Source organism: Protopterus annectens, chromosome 2.part0 (assembly GCF_019279795.1).
Source record: "Protopterus annectens isolate FY-2018-M chromosome 2.part0, PAN1.0, whole genome shotgun sequence".
Classification (NCBI taxonomy): Eukaryota; Metazoa; Chordata; order Ceratodontiformes; family Protopteridae; genus Protopterus; species Protopterus annectens.
Window position 1 is genome coordinate 1250810722 of NC_056728.1, and position 16088 is coordinate 1250826809.

Here is a 16088-nt window from a genome sequence, read left to right on the forward strand (position 1 = left end):
GTGTTGATCAGACCATTACTCATCCTAAATACTTCTACATCCAAATAATCACAGTCCAAACACAAGCGTGATATTCCAATGGCAATAAAATGATATTGGTATAAGATTAATTACTGAATACTTGAAAGAACATTCAGATTTTTCGGTTAAAAAAGTTGACCTAACAGCTTTACTACTTGAGACTATTCTGACTAACAATATCTTTGCATTTCAAGAAGTCATATATTTACAAAAGGATGGCGTAGCTATGGGCACATCCTGTGCCAATAGCTACGCCAACTTGGTTATGGCGAGATGGGAAGACATTTACCTTTTTAAGAACCCGTCTTACAAGGAATACGTTGCAATGTATTGTCGTTTTGTGGACGATCTCTTTTTTATATGGATGGGAGATGAGTCCTCCCTATTAAATTTTGTTTCATATTTGAACAATACCATGGACTTTCTAAAGTTCACAATGAACTTTTCAGTTAGTAGTCTACCGTATTTGGATGTAGAAGTATTTAGGATGAGTAATGGTCTGATCAACACAACGATTTATAGGAAAGAATGCCAAAGGAATAATATATTACATAGACAGAGCATGCATCCTGGATATGTTTTCAAAAATGTCCTTAAAGGACAATTCATGAGAGTATCCAGATTAAATTCACAGCAAGAGAACTACTCTACAGGTATCAATGATATGAAGGAGAGATTTTTAGAGAGAGGATATAAAGAAAAGAAATATCAGATACTATCAATTTAGTGGATAGTCTAAGACCAAGTTCTGCGAAACCTTATTTTATGGCACAAGAAGCATCGACAAGTACTGTGAGATCCACGGTAACTGATGTGAGAGCCAATCTCACTTTTAGTAAGTTGGATCTACAGTTGAAAAGTTCTATGAACAAACACTGGGGAATTCTGAAATCAGACAAGGAAGTTAGTGAGATAGTAGGCCCGGCACCAAGTATAGCTTATAAAAATCTTCCTAACTTGAAAAGCATTCTATGTAGACCCAAATATCGATCAAAAGGTAGGGCAATAGATGATAGGAACACCGTACCTTGCGGTCATTGCAATCAATGTATATATATTAACATAGAAACTACTTTTGAACACCCTACCACAGGACGTATTTATAATTTTAAAACTAATACAAATTGTGAGAGCAAGAATGTGATATATATAGCAACTTGTTCAGCATGTAATAGTTACTATATAGGAAAACTAACAGGTCACTTAAAGAAAGGATTAGGGAACACATATACCACATCAGAGTGGGTACTGAAACTAATGCCTTAGCCAGACACAAAAAATTGGCAGGCATCACTCATAACTTTAAATTTTGTGTTATTCAGTGTGTATTTGAAGGCTTCAGGGGTGGTGATTTAATAAACAGAACATTAGAACAAGAAACAAGATGGATTATTAGGATGAGATCTGATAGACCACCTGGCCTAAATGACAAAGTACATTTAAAGCCATTTTTAAAAAGTAGGAGGTTACGGAGATGATGTGAGTCCCCACTGACTATATGTGGCTTTTAATAGGTTTGAGAACTCACTAGTGAATATACCAGACCTGTAATTCATACTAGCAAACCTATATTTTACTTAGATATTGGTAACACATCTATACAGCAAACACTATATTTCATTATTCCTTGACTAAGAGTATAGTTACATATTAAGATGTTTCAGTACTCTAGGTATCTTTGTGATATATTTCTCTTCAGTACACTTATGGAACCTTTTTTATTACTTGGGTGTTAAGTTATTGAGAAATATTACTTAAATATTATGGTAATAATACGTAAACTAATTTCACAATATGCTACTTGATTTTACAACAGACTGTGTATGGGCTATATATATATATATTTATACATATATTTTTTAACTTTTTAATTCTTTAAAAATGACAAATAGAACCCTAGACTGTTTAATAATAATAATTTTAAATGTACACACTTTGGTTGTAGATGCTGCTTAGTCCATAAAGCGCAATATATTACAGTGAAATTTGGTTTACTGTGATTGTATTAAAGTACTGCTTCCATTAAGGTTTTAGACCTTAAGACTTTTTGCGCTGCAGTCCTAATGTCTATACTTAATTATAACTTCATTTATTATTGCTTTTTGAATTTTACGTTTCAGTTTTATCTATCTTGATATTTACTTGTATTTACATGTCTATGAAATTCAGTAATTTACCTTCTAGTAGGTACCTTTTTATTACAACAACTGTTTCCTACAGATCTAACAATTCCAATGCCGTAAGTTTACGTGCTAATTAACCACTGAATGTTTATATGATTCCTTACGAATCAACAAATACGTATGCACGCATAGTAGCGCCTTACCGCATTCTGCATCTTACATACAGTTAGGTTAACACACGCAGTAAGCTGATTGTACACAATGAGTTTGACTTTTAAATGTAAGTAGTTGAATAGCTATGAACTTTTTATATGTGAAAGAATCGACACCCAGGTTGTAATGTAAAGTGTTGAAAAAGTGCGTTCTTTGTATTTATGTTATTTTTAAGTCTGCTGTAACGCATATGTTCTACGTACTTGGAAACTTCATCTTAGGCAGATATCTGTTAACTATTGAGCTAGTTTATATGTAAAGTGTTGAGAGAGCACCTAACTTTGCATTAACGTTGTTTTTAATCTTGATGAAACGAGCATGTTCTAATGTAAGCAGTTGAAAAGCTATGAACATTTTATATGTGAAAGAATCGACACTCAGGTTGTACGTAAAGTATTGAAAAAGTGCGATCTTTGTATTTATGTTGTTTTTAAGTCTGATGTAACGAACATGTTCTAAGGACATTGAAACTTCATCTAAGGCAGATTTCTAACTATTGAACTAGTTTATATGTAAAGTGTTGAGAGAGCACGATTTTTGCATTAACGTTGTTTTTAATCCGGATGAAACGAGCATGTTCTAATGGCATTGAAATTTCACTCAAGGCAGTTATTTGTTAACAGTTGAGCTAGTGTGATAACTGCATATTCGTTGTTCTTCAACCCCAATGAAACGAACATGCTTTGAAAGCGCTGAGTTTAAACTCATGCATGATCGTATTGAAACATTGTCTACATTTCAGTACAATATACTTTCATATATGGTTTTGTTGTATACCATGTATATCCTTGAAATGTATTGAATTATAAATCTTGATGCATATTTTATGATTTTATAAGTGCAATAGATTCACTGGCATGGTAAATATTACACCAGCCCTTGTACCTTTAAATGAATAGAACATGTGATGTGACTTAACCAATGATGAGTATTGGTTGTTTTTAAAAAGGTTGTTCATGGTGTTTGTCCTTGTTTTAAGAGTCTGAAGAAGCCTTTGGCGAAAGCGCTTACTCGTTTAAATAAATTTTATGTTTGTTTTATGAACTGACTTGTTGGAACATTTTACTTTCATTTTATTGCCATTGGAATATCACGCTTGTGTTTGGACTGTGATTATTTTATGTATAGAGTGAGTTCCTATCTCAACTGAAAGCAGCCCTGCATTTGGACTTGGATTTTTGCTATAGTTCATATTCAGTTGTGCATAACTGCTTCTGTAATTGTTGACCTGTTACTAATGCAGTACAAGTAGATGTTTAAGTCTTGCTTACTGTTATACTTTTGCAAATGATTGACTTGCTCACTGTTTATTTACAGTGGCCAGATGAAATGCTTGATGCACTACTGTTGGGCAAAATCTATAGCTGTGTATTGAAAACATCACTTATGAGTTATTGCTAACATTACTGTCCACCTGGGACATGTATCACCTTAGGGACATATACTAATCTGCATACCACAGTAATCATTTATATAACTGTACTGTTTTTTCTATACATGTTCCAGACTTGGTAATAATGCAGATGTGAGACATCTCTTTAAAGAGTTGCCTGTGTCTGATGCTAATAGAATACAGCCATTACATGGATAATTAAAGGCTGTGCAGTTTGGTAGGCATCATTTTTAATATTTGTATGTGCTATGGATGTTATTCTTTCTTTCTTTTAGGTATTCAGAGCAAGTATGTACTGTCCTTTGCCTCTTTGCCAGAACTACAGCATATTGTGCATCCCTACATCTGCTGGCAGCATCTGTGGCTGGTGGTTCTACTTCAAACTCCTTATTTGTATATGCTAGAGCTGCTGACCCTGCCCGTGGTACTGGGAACTGTGGGCCTGCTCCTAGCTGTCCTTGTTGAAGCTGTCTCCTAAGAATGATCTTGTGCAACATGGAACAGACTGTAAGTATTTCAGCAGAGGTAGCTTTGCCATACTGAAGGGACCTTCCTGAGGTGTCTAGACACCACAACCTTGATTTGAACATGCCAAATACACATTCTATTATATTCCTAATACTATATTCCTTGCTTGATCATGTTGTGTAGGTTTCTCATGGGTGTCCTGATCCATGGTTCCAGGACACATGTAGGTTAATGATGGCAGTAGTAACTGCTAACATGCTTTTTTTTAAGTGCAATCGTGGCTGTAATCCAAAGAGTTTTGAATTTCATGGCAAATGGCTATACTGAATGTACACAATTGCTTTATAGATTCATGAATAGCTCTGTCATGCTGGATTAGTTAATTAGCACGTAATTTAGCCAGTTATATTTTCATTAGCATATTCTGCCTTTTAACTTTGTTTTGCAGTTCTACACAAGTGTAGAGCCATTTAATGAATACCAAATATTATGTTATCATCTGCATGGCGCACCACACTGTGTACACAATAGCTGCACTTAGTGTAGCCATTAATGAATCTGGCCCATTTACTGTACCCCTCTGAAAAACAGTTTCTTGACAAAAAAAAAACAAAAAAAAAAAAAATATATACATACACAAACACACACCAGACAATATAAAACCAAACACAGCCCCCCACCTCCCCTAACTATATATACTAACTCCAGGATTGCACTACAGTGGGGAAAAGGACAAATATCTTTAAAACCTACATCTCTCCCAAAAAACTGTATCCTAGTTCTCAAGTTACTTGACTGACAGATCTCAGGCTGTGAAATGGAAAAAAGGCACCTCACAATTTCTTCCCTCTCCCAAGGATCAATTCTTGGCCCTATGTTGTTTAATATCTTTATCGATACATTTCCCTCTGCCATCCCCAATGCCAAAATGATACAATATGCAGATGACTCTACTCTAGTCTGCTCCGTTATCAACCTCCCTGATCTTTTAGCTAAGACTGAGACTGCTTTCTCAAACACAGAACACTGGATCCTCCAAAATGACCTTTCTCTGAATGTTAATAAATCTAAAATCTTAATATTCCCTCCCACAAAATGCTTTTGATAAAAGCTCCTTTCAAGTCGTAAGCCAAAACAACTCTCCTATTGAAGTTGTTCCTTTTGCTAAACTACTCAGTGTCACCATAGACGGACACCTAAAATTTGACACTCACATACAGCTAAACATAACAAAAAAAAAAAAAAAACACCAAAAACTTGGCATGCTATGCAGAAACAACCACTTCCTCTCCCCTTCTACCAGACATACAATCGACTCTACCTACCCCCCAATGTAATGTGGCCCCCTTGCTTACCGACCTTTCTTCTACCTCCTATTCTAAACTTGAAAACTGTTACAACAAAGTTTCTAAATTTGGCACTAAATCCAAACACTCATCCCATCACTGACTGTACTGCCCTCCGCTCTCTTAACTGGCTAGAACTCCCTAACTATCTGGACTTCCTCCAACTTACCACAGCCCATATGCTAATATTCAACCCCACCACATGCCCCTCTCTCTCTAACATCCTACCACCATGCATCCCAAACAGAACACCTAGATCTCAACAACAAAATGTAATCACAGTCCATAAACCTAAACGACCCGCAGGTCAACTTCTCCTCTATTTTTCCTTAGCCAGAAAATGGAACCCCCCCCCCCAAGAACAATACAAAACAAAGATACCACTCCTACCTCTCCTCTAAATGGATATGTAACTGCATTTTACCCACCTAACTATACTATCTCTATCCCCATTGCCTCTTGGTTACTATAAATAGGGGTCAAGTTCCATTACCTGCTAACCCTCACATTTTTTGTTCTAAGCGAATTTTCATACAATGTTTTTTTCTTTTTCTTTCGTTCGACATATCTTTTTTGACATTTAAATTTGAAACTACATTGTGTATAATATATCTGTCATATTTTGCATTGTATTTGTATTCTTGTACTGCAGAGCTTTTCTCCCGGGCCTTCACTGAAAATGGGCTCCCTGGGCCCAGTGGACTTCCCCGGTCATTAAAGTGAAAATAAATAAATACTTTCTACATGCCTTACAGTACTCTACACACTGACACACTACTAAATGTCATTAAAATGAGTGTCAGTGAAATGGGTTTTAGATGAAGTGAAGTAGACCCATTTATATGTGTATATATATATATATATATATCTATATCTATATATATATATATATATATATATATATATATATACCTATATTCCTATCAGATGATCGAAGTTTCAAAACTTCGAAGACCATATGACCAAGACCATATGTTTAAAGTTTTGAAACACTGAAATAAAACTAAAAACACTAAAATAGAATAAAGGAACTTACCTTTACATTTTTGTAAGGGGAAAGCCCTGCTTCACCCCCCACACCCCCTGCTAATTAAATATACTAACTCTGAGATCACACTTCAGTGAAGAAAATGGCAAATCCCGAGTTCCGTGCTGTATGCAGATCTCAGTACAAAGTGTTCAAAGTTTCAAAACTTCAAACATATTTTCTCAGCCATATGGTCTTCGAACTTTTGAAACTTCCATCAGCTGATAGGGATCCATATATGTATATATGTATGCATACTTTTAAGATTACTCTTATTTCTAAAAATCTGAATTACAGTGATGGAAATATTTGTTTTCCTCTTCTATAGAAGTTCTGGACTGTCTTATGCAATCATATAGAAATATTTTATTTTTATTTTATTTAAATTTTGTTGACTGGGTTGCTATCTATATGGAACAAAGGTCATTTTTTGCAGAGGACTTCCAGGGAAAGAAAATATATGAAGGAAACAATATACTGGTATGCTATATCTCAGCTGTTGCAGTAGTACATGACAACTATATAAGCATTAATTAAGCTGTACAATAGATATAACGCAAACATTAATAAAAGCAAGATGTAGATGATTCCATTATTATAGCAGCAGAATTCTTATAGGTAAGCAAGTGAAGGCAATTACAGGACACAGACATATTAGGGCAACTAGTGAGATGACCAATATTAGCAGGCACAAGAAGAGCTGCGCTGACCCATCACTCCCTCCAGACACTCACTCACCTCTTTTACACTCCTACAGCTAGCTAGATTGAGAACTGATAGTGTCCCTTCCTGCATTTAATGCTAGGTATGTGATGGCACTGAACAGACAGAATGCTGCATACAATAGATGGCACTGTTGTTCTACATTTCTAGCCACCAGCTCCAAGACTCCAGACGTACAAACAGAAAATGGCCATTATTAATATGAGTAACTCCATCAGACAGACGTGTTTGTTTTCCAGCTTTAGAGATACATTTTATTCACTGAATATTATCAGTTATGTTTGAGTCATTGTTCTTTGCTCTCGGGTTTTAAAATCTTTTAAGTATTCCATGTAGCACCCTTTATAGACTTTCCATGCAGATTTAAAAGTGTCTGTTCTCTATTTTACTTCAGACGTCAATAGTTAAATGTAGTTAAACAATATATTTTCTGCAAGACAACTTAATACACATAATATTTGCATTTCAAACATTTGCATGGAAACATGACTTTTGGTTGATTGCTCAGTTGAAATCATAATTTCCCGCAATACTGTAGCAGTCTAATTTAACAATACTAGCAGAATCCAGATATAATGTACTGTGATCTTTTCTTGTAATTATTAAACAAGCAACAGCATATGCAAAGGAAACGTGTACATTTGTCCATACCTATGAGCTGTCCACTGAACAACAGAAAGGAGAAATCATTTTCAGAAGAGTATATACCGATAGGATTATACGTCATTTTTCTTCACTGTTAATTGTAGATGACCTTAATGATTCGTTGTGAATATTTTTATTTCTTATATTTCACAACGTATGTAATTATATATAAAGTCCAATGGTAATGTGTTTTCAAATGAAGGCAGATCAAGTGATATTTGTTTAACTCTCAGCATAACATATTCTGAAAACATAATTTTCTACAGTTGTTAATTAAAAGGATCCCAGATGTTGTTCATTACTGCCTCTTTTGTAACAGACAGACAGCAAAGAAAGAGAGAGAGAAAGAGCGAAAGAGAGAGAGAGGGGGAGAGATAATGAAATGTTTTGACTTTTTCCCAGTCTTTTGCTTCAGAAATAAACATGTTTTGGACGTACCGTCATTACTCGAATGCTTACTGGCCTTAGTCAGTTGATTATACTAAATGAGGGATCTCATCAAATCTTCAGAGTAAACAAGTATACGGTGTACATGTGGCACTCTTTTACATTTTAGAGTGTACGGCAAAGTTCTGGAAACTTTGAAAATCAAAGGAAACTGGAACTTTTTTTTTTCATGAAAGCATGTGTCTTCTTCCAAAGGGCAGTATTTGCAGTGGGGAAAAGAAACTGAGTTCCTGCAAGATATAAATGTAAGTTAACTATAAAGATCATTTAAGGATGATGGGTTTCATGCGATGACATGAAAGCCGTGCATAAACATTCACATTTACTAACAACATTGCCTTATTTTTACTGTCTTTACATTATTTCTTTTTTTTTTTCAACAAAACTTAACTCAGATTTAAATTTATGTAAGAATTCTTCCTGTTGGACTTTTACTAAATTAGGTGTCAGGTAATTTCTTCAGACAAGAGGTTCATCAATTACATCTTTATTAAGTCCGAGTACTCAGTTTGAAAACCAATTTACCTAAAGGTAAATTCACTGAAAATGCAGAAAGCCTAGCAATGTAGATCATTATATAAAGTATTTATTTAAACAATTAAAAAACAAATCTCCCTAAAGAAACATAGGCTAGGCATTTCACCCAAAATGATGTAACCTGATAAAGCCAATACAAGTCAAACCATCTAACACAGCTAACATTTTCTCAGGTTTAACAGTGAGCTGTACATATTATATAATATGTACTATTTGGCAAATATTAAAGATGAAATGCTGCATCATGAATAAACATATTATGTAAATATTTATCTAAGAGAAAACCCTCACCCACCTTCTAAATAGTAATGAACATATAGCCAGCTCTGGTGGCATACAGGAATAATGTCCTGATTATTGTCCAGGAGACCAAAGACTGCTTAGCAGCCTTGAGTGAGGACTAAATGCTGACTTGCCTATGTTGTGAGGAGGAAGGCAGGTCTGGCTTACTACTTCAGTGACATCTTGCTGGAGGATAGGTGTTGCACTCATTGAGCATGAACATGTGAGCACATTGCATATTCTACCTCTGAGCACACACACACACACACACACACACACACACACACACACACACACACACACACACACACACACACACTAAGTAGGTGGAGGCTTGGGCACTGCAGGGTACAGCATATGGTGGAACTCAAAGAGCTGCTACTACAAGGGAGGAGGGACTTCCCTAGCAGAGGGGGAGGCTAGTTCAGTCACCACCTCCAGATTCTAGACTTTGGGGAAGGAATGGCCTGAGTGGGTTGTCTGGACAAAAATGAATGAGCTGTAAGGATCTTGCCTAGTCTGGGGATGCCAAGCTCTTAACCTCACAAAACGAATGGGTTGATCATTGAAATCGCCACACCTAGTGACCACAGTGTCTTGTACACAGAGAGACACAAAGTCATAAAATACCTTGATCAGCAGGCAGAAACAAGAGCCATGTGGAAGAAAGATACCCAGACAGTTCCAATAGTAGTAGGAGCAACTAGTCTTGTAAAAAAGAATTTACAATTGTATTTAGTTATGTTACCAATTCCTGTAACACCGTACGAATTGCAGAAGAAGTCATTACTGGGCACATTGCGGGTGCTGCGAAGAGCACTTTTGGCTGACATCAAAGAGTGAAACAATACTAATTTCATGAACTGTAATTATACTTTGACTTCGGAATGGGGTCCATTCCCATCATGGTATTAGAAACCCAAAAGATTTGGAGAAATTAAAAATCACACACACACACAGACACCCCCCCACACACACACACATACACAGACCCCCCCCCCCACACACCCACACACACACACACACACACACACACACACACACACACACACACAATAAGTAGGTGGAGGCATGGGCACTGGAGGGTACAGCATATGGCAGAACTCAAAGAGCTGCTACAAGGGATGAGGGGCTTCCCTAGCAGAGGGGGAGGCTGGTTCAGTCACCACCTCCAGACTCTAGCCTTTGGGAAAGGAATGACTTGAGTAGGTTGTCTGGACAAGAATGAATGAACTGTAAGGATCTTGTGTAGTCTGGGTATGCCAAGCTCTTAACCTCACAAAATAAATGGGTTGATAGTCTGCAGGTAGACAAGCAATGGACCAGTCCTGTGTGGGAGTAAATAATACCTAATTTGCATCATTTTTTGTATACCTTACTCCAAATGTTAGTCTTCTGGAATGCTGCATATTACTATAAATGACTAACAGTAAAACTAATTTTAGAAGATGACTATTAATTGCCCTATGTTGACTGCATGTACTAACCATGTACTACCTCTGGAGCTGTACTCAGCGATACACTAATTAAAATGCATTAATACAAACATAAACCTCAATATTCACAGGCATACAGCACTAATATGTGCAAGCATCTCTCCCAATATGTCTGATATGCCAGCAATTCATGACATGGAACTAAGTAGTCTATGTGCAGGGGGAGGATACCACAGCCATCCCAGGACCTTGAGAGATGGTAAGGAGCACATGGTGCACTTAAGCAAACCAGGTGCTCCTGTATTCAGGCACTGTACAACCTACATATCACACTATACTAAGGCAGTTTTAAGTTTTACAGTCATCTTAACACATAGCTATGTGCAGCTACTTGGGAAGGTGTACTGTTAAAGCCCTCTGTTGCCTTACCACAGAGTGCTATAGTCTAATCTCCTGACTGTCCCTGATGCATACAGAAATCACACTCAGTTGTCATGATTATACAGAATAGTTCATTACCATATTAACATAGTAAGGGGGTCTAGTGTATTACAAACTCCCACTGGCATGAGCTTATCAGCATCATTAGAATGAGACTGGTATGGTTTAACATCAGTGAAAACTCAACTCTGTGTCTAAAAAAAGGCTTCTCTAACAGAACCTTCCAAGTGGTTGATAAGGACATTGACATTTCAAACTATAGTACAACTAACCTGTGGAATTTCCCAAGGTTCTGGTATGGGACCACCTTATCATTTTTTCTACATGATGTAACTTATGATCTCCTTTCTCGTAAGTTTGTCCTTTACATAAATGACATTTTCATGCTACACACAGAAATATTCTTCAGTCAGCTCACAATAAAAAAATGGGAAAGCTTTTACAAATTAACTACTGGGACCAGCAATAACAAACGGTGCATAAATACCTATAAGTCGGAAGTCATGTTTTTGGATGCCAACAGGATCATATTAACCTACCCACTTCAATACCAAAAACATGTATAACAACCCCCTACTCTTTCCCTCTCTGCCTAACAACATTATCTCTATTTTATACAATATCCTAAACTAAACTTCAAACACCAAACTGAAATAGCTATTAATGAGGTAGTAAAATTATAAAATTATGCTACAAAATTTCACAACTCCTTCCACATATAGCACAGGGGGTATATATAAAAATACATTGATTCATACACAGGAATATGGTCTACCACTTGCAATATTCCTTTTCGCTAATAATGCCATTCTTACACAAGTCAGGGAAAATAAAATCACTCACTTTGCACTCCTATAAAGGACACAGGCGCATCACTGAAAGTTATTTAAAAAAAGAGTAGCTTGGCTACCAGTCTAAAACAGAGCAACTAGCTAGCTAACTACATATACATATGTAGTTTTGTTATAGGGGAAAGAGACTATATTATATGAAGATGAAAAATTTATGAGGATGCAGGAAATTTGTTTTGTGATAATTTGTGATATTGTGATATTGCTACCTTCATTGTAAGACTATGAGACTGCATTATATATATATATATATATATATATATATATATATATATAGTCTGAATTATATCACATATATATATATATATATATATATATAGTTAGGGTATAAGAATCTATTTTGTCCCACTCTATTTCTGTTACATAATCACACTAGACTGGCACTCGGATGCAACTTTTTACTCCTCTAAGAATGTACTGTTTATGAATTGCTTGGATGTACATTTATATTACTCAAAGACTGAGTTGTTTCTGACTTGTTTTGTTGCTGTAGCTGTACTTTCATATCATGTCTGTCTTGTTTAGAGTTGTGACTGAAGCTGGTCACCAGACCAGCTCACCCACCCAGTTAACAAAATAAATAAACTACTTTTCAGAACTGTCAAACATCAACACTTTCCTCCACTGTTTATATTGACTATTGTATATGTTGCCAACTATCAGACGCACTCAGTGATACCCATCCTGAGGTGATAATAATACTTGGATCTCATTTCGTGATGTCAGATGGAGAAAATGAAGTCATAAAAATATGTCCTGCAACATGGAAAGTGTTGATCTTAAAAAGTAAAACATGATAAAAATGAAAAGATTTAAAACCAAACTGAGAAAAAAAGGACAGCTGCGTAAGTCTAATACATCTAACTGTTTCATGGACAATAAGAGAAAAACAAATTCTGATTAGTGGGTAATAACTTAAATGACTATTCAATCATATGAGCTAAATCCACTGTTAAGTGCATATGCATATAAACATACTGAACATACTATGTAAATACTTTTTACCAATAGATCATAGAATCCTTTCTTATTCTCTTAGGACCCCTTGACTAGATATGTGCTTATCTCATCTGGACTTATACTATAATATGTAGTATAATATCGTGTTATTATTGCAATATCCATTATAGATTGGCCTGACTTCTTCTAGTTGGTGTGTTTCATAGTGAATAGCTGCCAAACTAGTGACCTAGTGTAAGCTAGTTAAATGCTTCTATAATGCGTATACATCTTGTATATTTGCTCTGCTCACTTCCACTAGCAACTAGTTTAGCTGACAAGTATAAACTTGATGAATGTTTTTATAAATAGTTCTGTAGAAGTTCTAACTTCTACATACAAACTTTACAATTGCCAATAGAATTTACAGAAAGCTCTGTAAGGATGATGTTTCTGTACTCTTTGGTGATTGATAACATGATCAGTGGATCTAAAAAAACCTGGGTCATGGCTGAAATGAGCTGGCTGACTAGCCTACCTACTCGGTCAACAAATTCAAAATAAAAAAAAAAAAAAATATTTTATTATTTATTTTACATTTGTTTACCAGAAAAGTCCGACTGGACACAGGTCCTTTTTCAGCAGAGGCCCAGAGAGAAAAGCTGCAGATACAAGGATACTGTTAATGTATACTAGCATACATAAAGAACCTGTTACAGACATTTCAGCAGCTTAACAAACATACAGGATACCATTTAGATGGCAATTAGTACAAAAAAGTTGACATCCATTTCATTTCATGGAAAAAGTCCCACTATAGATCACAATGCTACACTTCCAGTTGAAATGATCAAGAGGATTATATACATACAGATGTAGTTGCTACAGATGCGATTGAAATGATAAAGGGGCTATAATCTTAACAGATGAAGTTACTACTTGTTGTTATATAGGATAAAAAGGGTAGTAGATTGTTTGGGAAATCAGGAGGGCCTATCCAAAGGAATAACAATAGCAAAACCAGGTGTCTACTAGGTGTAATTTGAGGAGCTTTTTGAATTGTGAAACAGAGCTGGTAGAAGTTATTGGGGTTGGCAGTTTATTCCATATTTTAGGAATATAGTTAGAGAATAGAGATTTCCCAGCTAAGTTGTTGGCTTTGGTGGTATCCAGAATGTGTCGGTTACTGGAGCGAAGAGATTGATGTGGTATATGGCTGAATGAGTTTTTGGCGACAAGGGGTTTTATTGGGTTGGTGGAGAATTTTTTGGGCAAAGGATAGTCGATTAAAGTGTAGAAGCTACAGGAATTTGAGCTAATTAAGCTGTTTTAGTGATGTATAGTAATGCGATCTATGTAAAGCTCCAGCGGCAAATCTTGCTATTTTATTATAGTAAGATTCCAGTTGGTTTAGGTCCTTTTGCAGAGATTGGTTAATACTGGGGAGGTATTGAGCAGGGCTGATAGGAGGTGCATGTGGGCTATGGCAGCTTTTATGTTGTTTGTACGAAATTGTTTATTTCTATATAGACGACTTACTTTCTTGTGAACCTTTTTGATGGTCTGAGCTACATGAATATTGAATTTTAAGTTCTTGCCAAATTCGACCCCAAACAATTTAGTGTGAGTGCTTGGGGTGCTCATAATTTTTGTTCCTGGAGAAGATATTAAAGGACTGGGAAGATGAGGGGAATTTAGTTGGACTAAAAAGAAGGAGCTTAGTTTTGTTGGGATTTAGAATCAGCTGGGAATTAGTGAGCCAGGTTTCTACTGACAGAAAGGAATCTTGGGTTAATGTGTGGAGGTCTTCCAGTGTGGGGGCAACACATATTAGGATGGCATCATCAGCATATTGTATTACAGAGGCTTGTGGTGTGGAGGTCCTGAGGTGGTTGGTGAATAGAAAGAATAGTAGTTGTTAAGGACTGAGCCTTGTGAAACCCCTAAGGAGACTGGAAGAAGAGGAAAGAGTTGGTGTTGGCAATGGATGGGTTGCAGTCGTCCTGTTAGGTAGCTTTTAAACCATGTGATAGTGGAACTGCTGGGGTTTAGTGTGGAGAAAATATTGATGAGTTTATTGTGATTAACAATGTTGAAGGCCTTGGTTAAGTTTAAAAATATGGGTGATACAAATTCTCCATTGTTTCTATGATAGTTAACCGTGTTAGTAAATGATAGCAGTGCTGTGGTGGTGGTGGTGCTGTGAAAGGGATGGAAGCCATGTTGGATGCTTGATAGTAGTTGGTGTGTGAGAAGGCAGTCCATTAGTTTTATAAGGGAGATAGAATTGTAATTGGGTGATAATTGGTAAGTTTATTGGAATTACCTCCCTTTTGTAGTGACAGATTGTGGGAGGCTTTCCATATTATGGGTACGTAGCTTTCAGATATTGAACAGTTTATGAGTATGGCTACTGGGTACGCTATTGCTACAGCTGTACATTGTAGAAATTCTGCTGGAAGGTTGACAATGGCTAGGGTTGCTGGTTTAAGATTTTGAAGTAGCTTTTTTATAGTTATAGCAGATACTGGGTGTAAGTTGAAGTGGGAGGTGGAGCCTTGGGAGTCGGTGCTGTTTTGTGAAGCAAGAGGGGGAGGGTTACTGACAAAGCCTTGAGAGTTTGCCAGGGATTGAACAGTTTCTGTGAAGAAAGTATTAAATTGTGCTGCAATATTATCAGAATTGTTGGTTGTTGTCGGGGCAGGGGTGGTGGATTTTCCTGGTTGAAGTATGTTGTTAACTACTGCCCAAGATTTTTTTTCAATATTTATTTTGAACGTTTTGGTAATAGTTGATTTTGTCTAATTTTATTAGTTTTTTTTTGTTGTTTTATTCCAAAGTTAAATAAATACATACATACATGCATATGTGCATATTCAGAACATACATACATAAAATATACCATTTTATCAATAACCTTACAAATAGAAGTATTGTAAGAGATAGGTAAAAATTGGCCAGGCTGAAAGGACCTAATGAAGGATTATTCAGGACTGGAATAAGTAAGCACGTTCTTTCCGAAATAATGCATTAAGTGTGCATAGATTCTTGCTTTTCTGATAATAGTATTTCTGCTGCAGTACACAGGAGATGTCAGGGTTCAGCCCAGTGCTCCACTTTCTATTTGTGAATGGCCTAAAGAAGATCTCTTCTCTTTACACCTTACTGTGTAGCAGATGACATCCTTTTAAATAAA